The sequence below is a fragment of the Vigna unguiculata genome, chromosome 1 (genome assembly GCF_037176805.1).
Source record: "Vigna unguiculata cultivar grain cowpea cultivar isolate G323 ecotype 2 chromosome 1, ASM3717680v1, whole genome shotgun sequence".
Lineage (NCBI taxonomy): Eukaryota > Viridiplantae > Streptophyta > Magnoliopsida > Fabales > Fabaceae > Vigna > Vigna unguiculata.
In genome coordinates, this window is record NC_140792.1 from 33,989,680 (window position 1) to 34,004,722 (window position 15,043).

At 34.3% G+C, this 15,043-nt stretch overlaps 1 pseudogene; it reads right to left on the reverse strand.

Annotated features, from left to right (window-relative positions):
* Positions 1-5,867: 5,867 nt before the first annotated feature.
* LOC146888886 (secreted RxLR effector protein 161 pseudogene) lies at positions 5,868-6,669 on the reverse strand (annotated as a pseudogene).
* Positions 6,670-15,043: the final 8,374 nt, after the last annotated feature.

Sequence of the window (15,043 nt, forward strand, 5' to 3'; positions counted from 1 at the left end):
GTTCTTGGTGGATGTGTCTTCCCAAATTACGAATATAGGTATCAGAAATTATCTTTAAATTATCATATTACATTATTAAAAAAATAAAATAAAGATGATTAAAGAATGATTAAAATGATGAATTAAAAGTGAATTAAAATATTATTACTAAAAATAATGTACAAAATGATCTAAAGATGTATTATAATTGTTAGATATAGTTTGATATTATTAAGATATTGTTAGATATTGATAACCACAATATCAAACAATATCTTCTATTTAATCTTTTTATTTTCAGTTACTCTTTTTACTTGTACCTCTCTCTATTATAAATAGATTACCCTATGTGTGGTTTATACACAAGGGAGATTAATCTCAATCCATATCTTCTTTATTCTCAACATGGTATCTAGAGCTTAGGTTTGTTTTTTTTTTTTCCGCTATCGCTGCCTCCGCCTCTGCCGCCACCGCCGCTGCCACCGGAGCCGCCGGCGCCACTGCCGGCGCCGCCGCCGGAGTAGTCGCCGGAGCCGTCGCCGGAGCCGCCGCCGAAGTCGCCACCACCGTTGTCGTCGCCGGAGTGTTAGTTCCGACCGGCGACCATACAGTTTTGATCATCCCTCACGCGCCATTCGAAGTCGCATTCGAAGCCGCTTGTCTTCCAGTTCCTCTATGGCGTCTTCCGCTGCCTCTTTCAGTTCTGAACTCTCTTCTGTTTAATCCGATATACTTGTTATGTACAACAAATTTCTCAAATGGTATAAGGATCAACAGTTTTCTAGTTCCACTGCATCTGTTGCTCACACAGGTACATCTTTTGTTGGTCTGACTCAATCTTCTTCTCCTGGTCCGTGGGTTTTTGATTCAGGAGCCACTGATCATATTACTGGTAACAAATATTTGTTCTCTTCTTTATCCTCTACTAATCCTTTACCTTCTGTTACACTGGCTGATGGTTCTAGAGTCTCATCTCATGGTGTTGGTACTGTTAAACTTTTTCCTTCTTTAACCATTGATAATGTTCTTTATGTCCCTGGGTCTCCTTTTAACCTGTTGTCCATCAGTCGCCTAACTCGTTCTCTTGATTGTGTTGTTTCTTTTACCAATAATTCTGTCTGTTTACAGGATCGGAGTTCGAAACAGGTGATTGGCACAGGATATGAGTCTCCTGGTCTTTATCATCTTCGTCCCTCTACACACATTGGTGCAGTTATGGAGTCTCCCTCTCTTATTGATGCTCAGTTTGGTCATCCAAGCCTTGCCAAGTTACAACAGCTTGTCCCTGCCTTGTCCAAGTTGTCTCGTTTGGATTGTGAGTCGTGTCAATTAGGCAAGCATACTCGTACTTCTTTTCCTCGTAGTGTCACACGTGATGCTTCGTCCCCTTTTGCCTTGGTTCACTCTGACATTTGGGGTCCTAGCCGCGTTAAGTCTACTTTAGGTTTTCAATACTTTGTTACTTTCATTGATGATTACTCCAGATGCACTTGGTTATTTCTAATGAAACATCGTTCGGAATTATTTCATATCTTTCAATCTTTTTTTAATGAAATTAAAACTCAGTTCGGTGTTTCTATTAGAGTTTTGCGTAGTGATAATGGCCGTGAATATCTTTCTCATTCTTTCAAACAATTTATGGCTTCTCATGGCATTCTGCATCAAACTTCTTGTGCTTATACCCCTCAACAAAATGGTGTAGCTGAACGTAAAAATAGACATCTTATGGAAACCACTCGCACTCTTTTAATTCATGGCGAGGTTCCAGAACATTTCTGGGGTGATGCCATTCTTACTGCCTGTTATCTCATTAATTGTATGCCTTCTTCGGTTTTAAAGAATAACATACCTCACTCCATTTTATTCCCTCATGAACCTCTTCATCCCTTACCTTTAAGAGTTTTCGGGTCTACATGTTTTGTTCATAATTTTAGTCCTGGTCTTGACAAGCTTTCTCCTAGATCACATAAGTGTGTTTTCTTAGGGTTTACAAGATCACAAAGAGGATACAAATGTTTTTTCTCCTTTTCTTAACCGTTATTTTGTGTCTGCAGATGTTACCTTTAATGAGTTCTCCCTTTATTTTAAGAGTCAATCTTCACCTCTGACTCCATCCAATCCTGACAACTCTTCTAATACCTTTAATGTTCCTATTGTTTGTGACCCTCTTACTGTGTCTTCTTCACCCTCGGTTCCTGCTCCACAGTCACCTACTCCTCCACCACCTCTTTAGGTTTATAGTCGCCGTAATCGATCACAACCACCACCATGTGACTCCACTCCAGTGCCAACTACTCTGTCTCCTCCGGCTCTGACACCTGAGTCTGACGTTCCCATTGCCCTCCGAAAAGGTATGCGTTCTACCCGTAATCCCTCTCCCCATTATATTGCTTTGAGTTATCATCGCTTGTCATTACCTTTTTATACATGTCTTTCCTCTCTTTCTTCTGTGACCATTCCAAAAACTGTCCGTGACGCTTTAGCCCATCCTGGTTGGCGTTAGGCCATGGTAGATGAATTAAGTGCTCTTCATAATAGTGGAACTTGGGAACTGGTCCCGTTGCCGTCTGGGAAATCTGTTGTTGGTTGCAGGTGGGTGTTTGCTATCAAAGTTGGACCTGATGGTACTATTGATCGCCTCAAAGCTCGTCTTGTAGCCAAAGGTTATACTCAAATTTTTGGGTTGGATTATGGAGATACTTTTTCCCCCGTGGCAAAGATAGCTTCTGTTCGTTTATTTATCGCCATGGCTGCTCTTAAACAATGGCCTCTTTATCAACTGGATGTTAAGAATGCTTTCCTCAATGGTGATTTGCAAGAGGAAATCTATATGGAGCAACCTCCTGGGTTTGTTGCTCAGGGGGAGTCTTCTGGGATGGTATGTCGTCTTCGCAAATCACTATATGGCCTAAAACAATCTCCTAGGGCCTGGTTTGGAAAGTTTAGCAATGTTGTTCAACAATTTGGTATGACTCGGTGTGAAACAGATCATTCTGTTTTTTATCAACACTCGAGTGCTGGATGTGTTTACTTGATAGTATATGTTAATGACATCGTTCTTACAGGGAGTAACAACCATGGCATCTCTCAGTTGAAACAACATATCTGTCACCATTTTCAGACCAAAGATCTTGGCAAACTCAGATATTTCTTGGGTATTGAGGTGGCACAGTCCAATGATGGTATTGTTATATCTCAAAGAAAGTATGCCATGGATATTCTGGAGGAAACTGGATTGATGAGTTCAAAGTCTGTTGATACACCCATGGATCCCAATACTAAACTTCTACCAAATCAGGGGGAGCCTATATCTGATCCTGAGCAGTATAGACGATTGGTTGGGAAATTGAATTATCTTACCGTTACTCGTCCTGACATTTCCTTTGCAGTCAGTGTGGTAAGCCAATTTCTTAATTCTCCATGTGAAGATCATTGGAATGCAGTCATTCGCATCTTGAAGTATATTAAAAAATCTCCTGGAAAAGGATTGTTATATGGTTCTAATAACCATACAAGAGTTGTTTGCTATTCAGATGCTGATTGGGCAGGATCTCCTTCTGATAGAAGATCTACATCTGGGTATTGTGTCTCCATTGGTGGTAACTTGATCTCGTGGAAAAGTAAGAAACAGAGTGTTGTAGCAAGATCTAGTGCAAAAGCAGAATATAGAGCTATGGCCTCAACTGCCTGTGAACTTGTTTGGCTTAAGCAATTGTTTCAAGAGTTACAATTTGGAGATATTACTCAAATGACACTTGTGTGTGACAATCAGGCTGCCCTTCATATTTGCTCTAATCCTGTCTTTCATGAGAGGACTAAACACATTGAGATTGATTGTCATTTCGTTCGGGAAAAGGTTATGTCTGGAGACATCAAGACTGAGTTTGTTAACTCAAGTGATCAGTTAGCAGATATTTTTACGAAGTCTTTACGGGGGCCTAGAATTGATTATATTTGTAACAAGCTTGGCACATACGATTTGTATGCTCCAGCTTGAGGGGGAGTGTTAGATATAGTTTGATATTATTAAGATATTGTTAGATATTGATAACCACAATATCAAACAATATCTTTTATTTAATCTTTTTATTTTCAGTTACTCTTTTTACTTGTACCTCTCTCTATTATAAATAGATTACCCTATGTGTGGTTTATACACAAGGGAGATTAATCTCAATCCCTATCTTCTTTATTCTCAACAATAATTTTTTAAGTTGTATTCAGAGAAAAAGAGAGAAAGTAATAATATTTTTATAATGTCAAATATATATCTAAAATATAGTTAAGATGAGAAGTGTTTTCTTAAAAATAAAATTTGAATATTTTATTACTAAAAGTATAAAGTTTAAAATTAAAAGAATTATTATTCCACTTTCATTGTAAAAAGAACATTATTTATTTTAATTATTTATTTTATTTTCTCTCTTATTTTTTTTAACATTATGTATATGTTATTTTTTTTAATATCAGAGTCATAATGATCCATTAGTAGAATAAAGTGTGATTAGATTTTTTATGAGTAAGTTCATCTTTATTTTTTTTAGTCAAGTTTTGGAAGTTATACGCTTACGTGTAAGTCAATTAGATTGTAAGTATTGCTTTTAGAGTCAAGAAACTTAATCTATATAAGATAAGTTAGTTTAATTATGATAATGTTATGGGTTAGAGAATCTAAATTTAGAAGTGGAATGACCATAAATTAATGAATTTTAAAGATGTCTAATGTTTTTTATTTAATTTAATATTTTTTAACTTGAGTGTGATATAATAAGTATCTTTGATAGTCTAATTTTTGGTTAATCGAGTTAAATTGGTTTAGTATGACTTTATATAAAATAAGTGTATAAGTTTTGGTACAAAAAATACAGAGATAAGGAGTGAGTGACAAATATGTTTACCGCTGATTAACATTTTAAGTCTGTTGAAGTGTTTTCGAACATGTATGAGATTAAGGAGTGAGTGACACAATATGTTTACTGCTGATTAAACACAACCAATGTCACGCCAATAAGTGCTGAAAAAAAAATACAAATATGAAACACAGTAATTTCATAAGTTCAAAATGTTACAGTAGCTGATAAAGTCAAAACAACTTTATCTTTAACCTAACATAGGTGGATAATAAAAACTTCAATAATCAACCCTCTCTTAACTGAAACAAGACTCACAATGATAATAAGGAGGAAAAAGTATTTCTTCATTGGTGTGAATCCTATAGTAGGAACAGAGATATTGATGTTTTCCAATCTATCTCTTTGCCTTTTTTTCTCTTCTCACACGTTTTTGATGGGTTACCGTGAAAAGAACCTTATGGCCAGAGACAGAACCCCTATTCCTTTTATAAACCAACGTCCATCAAGTTGGTTTTTATTTTATCTTTATCTTTAATTTATTTTATTATCACTTCCCATAATAATAACCAATAAGTCTTTATATTTTATTAAATCACAATTGGACCCATCATAATATTTCAAATGAGTCACTAATAGAATTAATTCGTCAATTAATTCTAACATTCTCCCACTTGACTCATATGATGTCATAACATTATGTGATTTAATACATAAACATAATGCGCAATAAAAGACTTTGCATAAATTGGTTCCATCATTATTCATAATTAAAGATACAGAAATAATAAGAGTCATGGCGGTCACACATCATTTGATCGACATGATCCCTTCCATGTACTACTATATCATCTCTTTCTCCTTAATATGACCTTAAAAACAAGAAGTCCATAATGGGTTCAAGTGTAATGTCATTTTACAAAGCAATAACATAACATAATTTGTTTTCTTCATCATAATTTGCATGCATAAACATAAAGAAGAAAACACAGATTTCAGAAATTTATACATTAGGGAGCTCAGAGTGTCATATAAACATTAAAAACATTAACATTCAACATTCACTAGTAGACATAATGCCCATATTCTTTACATGACCAGCATACAATTTGGGTGGTAACCCTTTTGTTAAAGGGTCAGCAATCATAAGATCTGTGCTAATATGTTCTATTGACACTTTACGTTTCTAAACTTCTTCTTTAACGGCAAAGTATTTCAACTCCATATGTTTAGCACCTGTAGAATACTTGTCGTTTTTAGAAAAGAAGACTGCTGCGGAATTATCACAATAAATTTTCAGCGGCTTGGAAATACTGTCGACTACTCCAAGTCCTGAAATAAAGTTTCGCAACCAATTAGCCCGAACTGTGGCCTCAAAGCATGCCACAAATTCAGCTTCCATGGTGGATGCAACAATGACAGACTGCTTCGCACTTTTCCATGAAATCGCTCCTCCGGCTAAAAGATACACATAACCAAATGTAGACTTTCTTGTATCTACACAGCCGGCAAAGTCTGAATCTGTATAACCTATCACCTCAAGGTGATCAGATTTTCTATAAGTAAGCATGTGATTCTTTGTTCCTTGTAAGTATCTTAAAACTTTCTTTGCAGCTTTCCAATGCTCCAGACCTGGATTACTTTGGTATCTACCAAGCATACCAACTGCAAAGCTAATATCTGGCCTTGTACAAGTTTGAACATACATCAAACTCCCAACAACAGATGCATAAGGGATATTTTCCATCTGTTTTCGTTCCAAATCATTATTTAGACATTGCATGAGACTAAACTTGTCTCCTTTCTGTATTGGAACAGGAGATGCTGAACATTTATCCATTCTGAATCTCTCTAAAACTTTATTAATATATGCATTCTGAGACAAACTTAACAGTCCTTATGATCTGTCACAGAATATTTCTATTCCTATCACATAGTATGCCTCACCCATATCTTTCATTTCAAAGTTATTAGAGAGAAACCTCTTAGTCTCACTTAATAGACTAAGATCATTAGTCGCAAGCAAGATATCATCAAACAGAATCAGAAATATAAACTTACTCCCACTGACCTTCAGATATATACACCGATCAACGGTGTTTTCCTTAAATCCAAAGGACACAATAGTATCATTGAACTTAAGATACAATTGCCGAGAAGCTTGTTTAAGTCCATATATCGATCTCTTAAGTTTACACACCATGTGCTCATTTCCTTCTTCAGCGAACCCCACCGGTTGGTCCATATAGACACCCTCTTCTAAATTCCCATTCAGAAAAGCAATTTTAACATCCATTTGATGCAACTCAAGATCATAATGAGCTACTAATGCCATGATAATTCTAAAAGAATCTTTCTTAGAAACAGGCGAAAATGTTTCCTTATAGTCAATGCCATCCTTCTGAGTAAAACCTTTGGCAACAAGATGGACCTTGTAACGTTCAATATTTCCTTGAGAGTCACGCTTAGTCTTAAAGACCCATTTACACCCAACTCTCTTGCATCCTTCTGGCAATTCCACAAGGTCCCATACGTCATTATATGCCATTGATTTAAGCTCATCTTTCATGGCATATAACCACTTATCAGAATTATCACCATCAATGGCTTCTGAAAAAGAAATTGGATCATTATCAATGTTTAAGTCATTTTTTGACTCTTGTAGATAAACCACATAATCATTCGAAATAGCAGACTTTCTATCTCTGTGAGATCTTCTTAATACTATTTCTTGTGGTTGTTCTACTATCGATTCATTATTAACCTCAGGATCATTAATTTGTTGTTCTTCTTGATTGTTATGAGTTTCTACAACATGTGGAACAACAACTCTTGATAAAGAAGTACTAGTTATAGGAACTTGTACTCTAGCTTCCTTAATCTCCACATTTCGTGAAGCTTCACTCCCACTAGTTTCACCATTTTCAATGAACCGAGCATTTCTAGTTTCAACAATTCTTGTACTATGGGTAGGACAATAAAACATATACCCCTTTGATTTTTCTGGATAACCAATGAAAAATCCACTAATTGTTCTTTCATCCAGTTTCTTTTCTTGCAGATTGTATATTCTTACTTCTGCCTGACAACCCCAAACATGCAGGTGTCTCAAACTGGGTTTCCTATTCGTCCATAACTCAAAAGGAGTCTTTTGAACAACTTTACTAGGAACCATGTTCAACAAATACATGGCAGTCTTTAAAGCATACATCCACAATGATACAGGTAAACATGAATTACTTAACATACTCCTAACCATATCCATTAAGGTTCGATTACGCCTTTCTGATACACCATTTTGTTGTGGTGTGCCTGGCATTGTGTATTGAGCACAAATACCACGTTTCTCAAGGAACTTAGCGAACGGACCAGGATGTTGTCCACTTTCATCATATCTTCCATAATATTCACCACCTTTATCAAACCTTACGATTTTCACCGTTCTGTCTAATTGCCTTTCCACTTCATTTATATAAACTTCCAAGGCATTTACTGACTGAGATTTCTCATGCAGTAGATAGACATGTCCATAACGCGAAAAATCATCAATAAAGGTGATGAAGTACTTCTCTTTATTGAAAGAATTTACATCAAACAGACCACATATATCGGTGTGTATGATTTCAAGAAGCTGAGTGCTTCTCGTGGCTCCTTTTTTTGTGTGTTTAGTTTGTTTGCCTTTAATACAATCCACACACACATTCAGATCAGTAAAATCTAAATCCGGAAGGATTTCATTCTTTACTAATCTTTGCATCCTTTATTTGGAAATATGTCCCAAACGTTTATGCCACAAGTAAGCAGATCGTTCATCCACTAAACTACGTTTAGTGCCAACATTGTGATGCAAAGTCATAAGAGTTTCAGCATATAAATTATCCAAATTCAATTTATATAAACCATCATAGAGTGTACCAGATCCAATCATAAATGTATGCTTAAACAAACTGAAACAATCATTCCCAAACTTAAAAGAATATTCAGCAATATCAAGCTTAGACAAAGAAATTAAATTCCTAGTGATACTAGGTACATAAAAAGTATCCATAAGGTCTAAGTGATATCCAGTGTCGAGGATTAGACGATAAGTCCCGATCGCTTCCACTGGAACTTTCTCTTTATTGCCCATGAAGACAAACTTCTCATTTGGGTTTATGGTTCGGGTTGTAAGAAATCCCTGCATCACATTAGAAACATGAGTCGTACATCCAGAATCAATCCACCACGTATTATGGGGAACTTCAGTTAAGTTTGATTCAAAACATACGTAAGCATTATGCTCACCTTTCTTTTCGAACCAAGCCTTACGCTTTATGCAGTCCTTTTGGAAATGTCCAGACTTCCCGCAGAAATGACATTTGTCATTTTTCTTCTGGATTTTGGTTGAGGACTCGTCAATCTTTAGTGGTCCTTTACCCTTTCCATGTTTCTTAGCAACTTTCTTTCCAACAGCTCCTTGATTCTTCACATATTGAATAGAGTGGCTTCCTAAGTTCTTCAGTCGGGTCTCCTCCTGAACTAGCATACTGTGCAATTCATGCACATTCCACTTGTCTTTCATGGTGTTGTAGTTCATCTGGAACGGACCATACTCAGACGGTAATGAGTTCAGAATGAACTGCACGAGAAAACCTTCATCCACTGTCATTCCTATAGACTTAAGTCTTGCTGCGATATTTGTCATCTCGATCACATGCTCATGCATGGTACGCGAACCGTCAAACTTCATAGTGGTCAACGTACTCATCAGTGTCCTAGCGAGAGACTTATCAGCAGTTTGGGAGTGCTCTTCCACAAATTTCATAAATTCTTTTGCGTCATCAGTTTTGGGAAGAGCTGACTTTATATTGCTTGCTATGCTCATTCTCATAAACATTAAGCTAAGTTTGTTTGATCTTGCCCAAGCTTTGTAATGGGCTTTCTCTTCATTGCTACTAGCATCCGTGATAGCAACCGGCTTTTCAACTAGAAGAGCTAGATCAAGATCCAACACACCTAAGTGAAATTGGACTTGCTCACTCCAGTCAGGAAAATTCAACCCATTAAAGACTGGAACAGACGAAGCATGCGCGTGTAAAGATACTGGAACAGAGACTACAATTAACACATGCCTAACATTAATGCTTTGAGTCATAAAACTAAACGTAAAAACAGATTCAGATATAAATAATCATTCTATGTATACTAATGTTCTCCTTTGGGAGATCCACTAATACACAAACATAAACATAATGATGCTAATCACATTATAACATTATTGATAATTAAAATATGCATAAACTAGAATCACTTACTAACTTTGGGTATATAAATAAAACTAGTGACGCATACAAAATTATCTACAATCATGTTCATTAATTATGAGAACAATTAATCAACCTTTGGGCGATTCTTAAATGCCTTATAATTAATGAATTTTAATTAACCCATAAATTTAATTCTTCATAATTTAGCATCCATACTATGGTTAATTAAAATAAAAACATTAATAATTTGAAATCATATAAACTTTAAAATTTTGGCCACTTTGATGACTAACAAAATTTATCATACTTAATTTCAAATAAATAAATACACATTTAATTGCTATAAACTTTATATAGCATCTTCATTAATTTTAATTTAACAATAATAAACATAAATATTATTGCAAATTAAAATAAAATTATTAATTATTTATATAAATAAAATAATTAATATTAATTTATTGGTGATGTAAACCAATAAAACAATCCTAATAAACATCAATCATTCGATTTTGAAAAAAAAAAAGAAACAAACACAACCCATTCACTTTCGTGCGTTGGTTGAGAATGATTTTCATTCAATTAATAATATCATTTATTGCAATCATAACACACAATTCATGCTGCATCAGTTTATATATCAATGACATTAATATTCACGTAATGGTTCACATCACTCCATTAATTATATGTGATTCCAAAATAAAAACTGACGCACTCACATAAAAACCAGATCATGTCACTTCAGGCATGCACTATTCAAATATTATGGAAAAAGATGAAACTGCCAAATTCAATTACGCACATAACAGGAACGCTTTCACCACAAACAGTGACAATGTCTTAACACGCGACTTATCCAATCAAAAGAGAAACGGTTATAATTTACATCAACGTAGCATAAAACAATTAAAACCCCTAAATCTTTAATTAGGGTTTATAATATTGGGGAAAACATCATAAGATAGAAACATCACATAATAGGAGAATCATAAATCCTACAACCTTGCTCTGATACCACATGTAAAACTAATTAAGGATCTTTAAGATTTATAATTCTGACACGTTCTTGATGGGTTACCGGAACCTTATGGCCAAAGACAGAACCCCTATTCCTTTTATAAACCAACGTCCATCAAGTTGGTTTTTCTTTTATCTTTATCTTTATTTTATTTTATTATCACTTCCCATAATAATAACCAATAAGTCTTTATATTTTATTAAATCACAATTGGACCCATCATAATATTTCAAATGAGTCACTAATAGAATTAATTCGTCAATTAATTCTAACATGTGATATCCCTATGAATGAGAGACACTCATGGGAGTATACTAACTTAGCAACCTAAAAAAAAGTCACAAATGAGAAATCAAAGAAATCTTTATCCAAATAAGATGACCTCCATAGATATTTTTTCTTTTACATTTTGGTAGAGTAACTTGAAAGTTGAGAATGAAATACTGAGATATTAAAATTCCTCATAATTAATAAGACAATAAATGAAGAGATGATATGTTATCTAAATTCTGAAATCCCCACTCTAGGTTACACAATCACAGGGAGAGATGCAAGAAGAAAAAGTAAGAGGAGAGCATGTCTGGTGTAGATTACACTATACCCTCCCTTTTCCACTATACGGTATTACAATGATAGTATGAAAAATATGGAAGATAAAGAATTGATAAAAGAAGATAAAAGTTGAATGTACAAAAATGAACATAAACGAACTTATATAACCTACATCAGCTAACAGCAAGCAACTACTATAAATATAAATAATAGATTATCAACAAACTAACATTAAGCAACCATGCTACATACATCCATTCCATCTCCTAAGGTCTTACCATCAATATTCTTTCCAAATTCTCACGCTAAGCAACTTTTATCCTCTTGCTGGACTTGGTTGAAGAGATAAGGTTGTTAAACTCGAAACAGAGTTTACACAACTCGAACTCTTTCATCTTCATGACTCTCTCTTTATGGGTGCAAGGTTAAAAGAACAAATCACTTATACAAATGACCATAAGACGCGAGTGAGATACTTGTAACAACATCATTAATAATGTTGGAATAGAAACCATGAGTAGAGAAAAGTCAACCACAAAGAAGGAGAACACAACTACTAATGTCACTACAAACGTCACCTCAAGTGACTACCTACGAATGTGACAACCAAAGACAATAGTGACCACCAGCAATCTACAACCATGAATAACACGAACATAATACTATCGCAAGTAGAAAATGGATCATTCTATATTTACAAAAGAAACCATTTTGATTTGCTAACTCGGTTGCAGATTCACAAGTTTAACCGATTTCATTGAATACACAAGTCTGCCGAATTTGCTTCAAAAATGAGTTTGTTTTCGAATCAATATTAACCTAAACTCCGTCGAGTTAACTCCTTTATATGGATTGAAATGAGATAAAAAGATATAAAAGTGACATAATTAAAGTGATATGCAATTATAGGAAATATAATTTGAAATATTTGTAAAAAAATATTTGATGATAAATAAAGAAATATTTATCCTTTTCAGACAAATATAAATTACATAAGTTTAAAGAAATTATGACATTTGATTTTTGTCAAATTTGTTTAGTCCACTTTAAACTTTCAATTCTCATTATTAACTGTTAATTTATTAATGGAATCTACCCTTTATTTTTACTGTCAGCTTGGATGCCTCTTCGTCTAATGGTCTTTCAAGATTGAATTTACTTCTTCAAGCAATGTCAATGTCTTTTGGTCTTAGTGATGCTTCCATCCTTAATATTATTATGGATTCTTCATATTTTATATTTATAGCGCAAAACACTGTAATAAAATACTACAGATAACATAAAAGAAGGATTATGTAGGTGGTGCAATAAATTTAAGAATGTCATAGATATGATTTAAAACACTCTGACAAATGCTTACCTTCTTATACAGTACTATAATGTCAAATAAAATAGGTTCTTATTTATTTCGTATGAAGAGATTTAACTGAACTAATTAGACTTTGTAAACTAAATTGTATTCAGACTTATTTGACGTTTCACATGTTCAAAGAATTTGGAAAATATATGATATTAAAGAAAAAAACAATTTTTGATTAATTAAGTTAGATGATACTGTGTATTTATTTATTTTGTTAATTTACTTTCTTAAAATAATTTTCAGAAATAATTGAAATACATATTTGAAGATTTTAAATTTTTATACAGTAGTTTTATTAAATAATTATTATCATTGTTTTGAATAATTTAAATATATAACTAATGTAAAGCCCACTTTTTTATTTCAGGATTATGCCCAATTTTAGTAAAAAGCTCAAATCACTCCACTTGTTTTCTCATTTAAGAAAACTTTTCAGTTCCCTTATTCTGTCTTCTTCTCTCAATTTTCTCTACTCTTCACAACTATTGTTCTTTCCCTCCCTAAGTCAATTGCAACCACTGAATATGGGACTTCTGCTTCGTACTCCGCTAATCAAAACGAACATTTCATTCATTCATGTAAGTTGAACTCCAAACCTCCGTCCTTTCTTCTCTTCCAGTTCGATTATTTTCTTGGGGTCTTTATTAGAGACTCATTTTGGTCCATGTGCTCATGTTTGTCAGCTTCTTAGTATGTTTTGAAGTTGTGGTATTCCTCTCCACCTAGGGCTCTTTCTGTTGGCACAAGCAAGCTTGAAGCAAAGAATTAAGAAAGCCATGTGCATGAAGATCTTAAGTGTTTGATGAAGATCCTCTTGAAGATTAAGTTTTAGTGTGTTAAATCTGTATATAACATGTTAAATGTTAAAAGGTTTGCTGTATATAGTTTCTGGTATGAATGCATTCAGTCAGTTGAATTATTTTTCAATCGACTGATTTCACTTAAGTCAAGTGAAATGATTGATTTCACTTAAGTCAAGTGAAATCAACCGACTATACGAAAAATTCAATCGACTGTTTTCACTTAAATCAGACTATATAAGCTGTGTTTTCGCGAGCAGAGGTGCGAATATGAGTTTTTCTGAACGAAATCGTGTCATTCATCTTTGGAAAGCGTTTTCTCTCTGAAATACACAGCTGCAACTCGTGTTTGAAGATCTTGGTTGATCTTGGAGGCATTTTGGCTTGTGAGTAGCTTGAAGAACACATGTATGGTGTGCTAGGGACAGTCACCATCATGTTTGGACATTCTTGTGCCTCTGGATGGTTTGCCTGATGTGATTTCAGGTCTGCAAGTGTGATTCTTGTAGGTTGTGGTTCTAGATTTTTGTGTGGGTCAAAAGTCTTGTATGCTTTGTGTTCAAAAGTGTAATCTTGGTGTTTGATTTGTAAAACTTTTGAATATAGTGGAAACCAGACTCAGGTTGTCCTGGAAAACTAGATGTAGCTCTGTGATCGAGTGAACCAGTATAAAAACAATTGTGCATTCTTCTTTCCCTCATCTCACTCTCTTTGAAATTCTTTAAAAACTCAAGAAAACCAAGAAATTTGATCTTTGGTGTGATTTAATGCGTTCTTGTATAATCTGAGGCTTTATACTTGTTATAAATACTGATTGGAACATGTCTTGGTTGTAAAAGATTGTTGTTTGAGTTGAATTTGAAAATTCTGTTTTCTGCATAATTTTCCAGTATTTTAGCCGACTGTTTTGTATCTTTAATCGACTGTTTCATATTTCATAGCATCAAGAACAATTTAGTCTGTTGTTTTATATTTTAATCGACTGAAAGTGTACTGGTCTGCTGCATTTACATTCAAACTTTCCAGTCCATTAGATTCAATTGAAAAAGAGTTTAAGCTTTCAAAAAAGTTTTATAAAGCCAATTCACCCCCCCTTCTTGGGCAAACTCACTATTTCAAAACTAACACTTTCCTCATCAGGAAAAGTTGCAGTTTCGAGGTAAGGGAAGGTAGGATTTGTAAATTTTTTGAAGTATCTTGTTTGTTTTTGGTTCCGGTTCATGTTTTAAAATGTC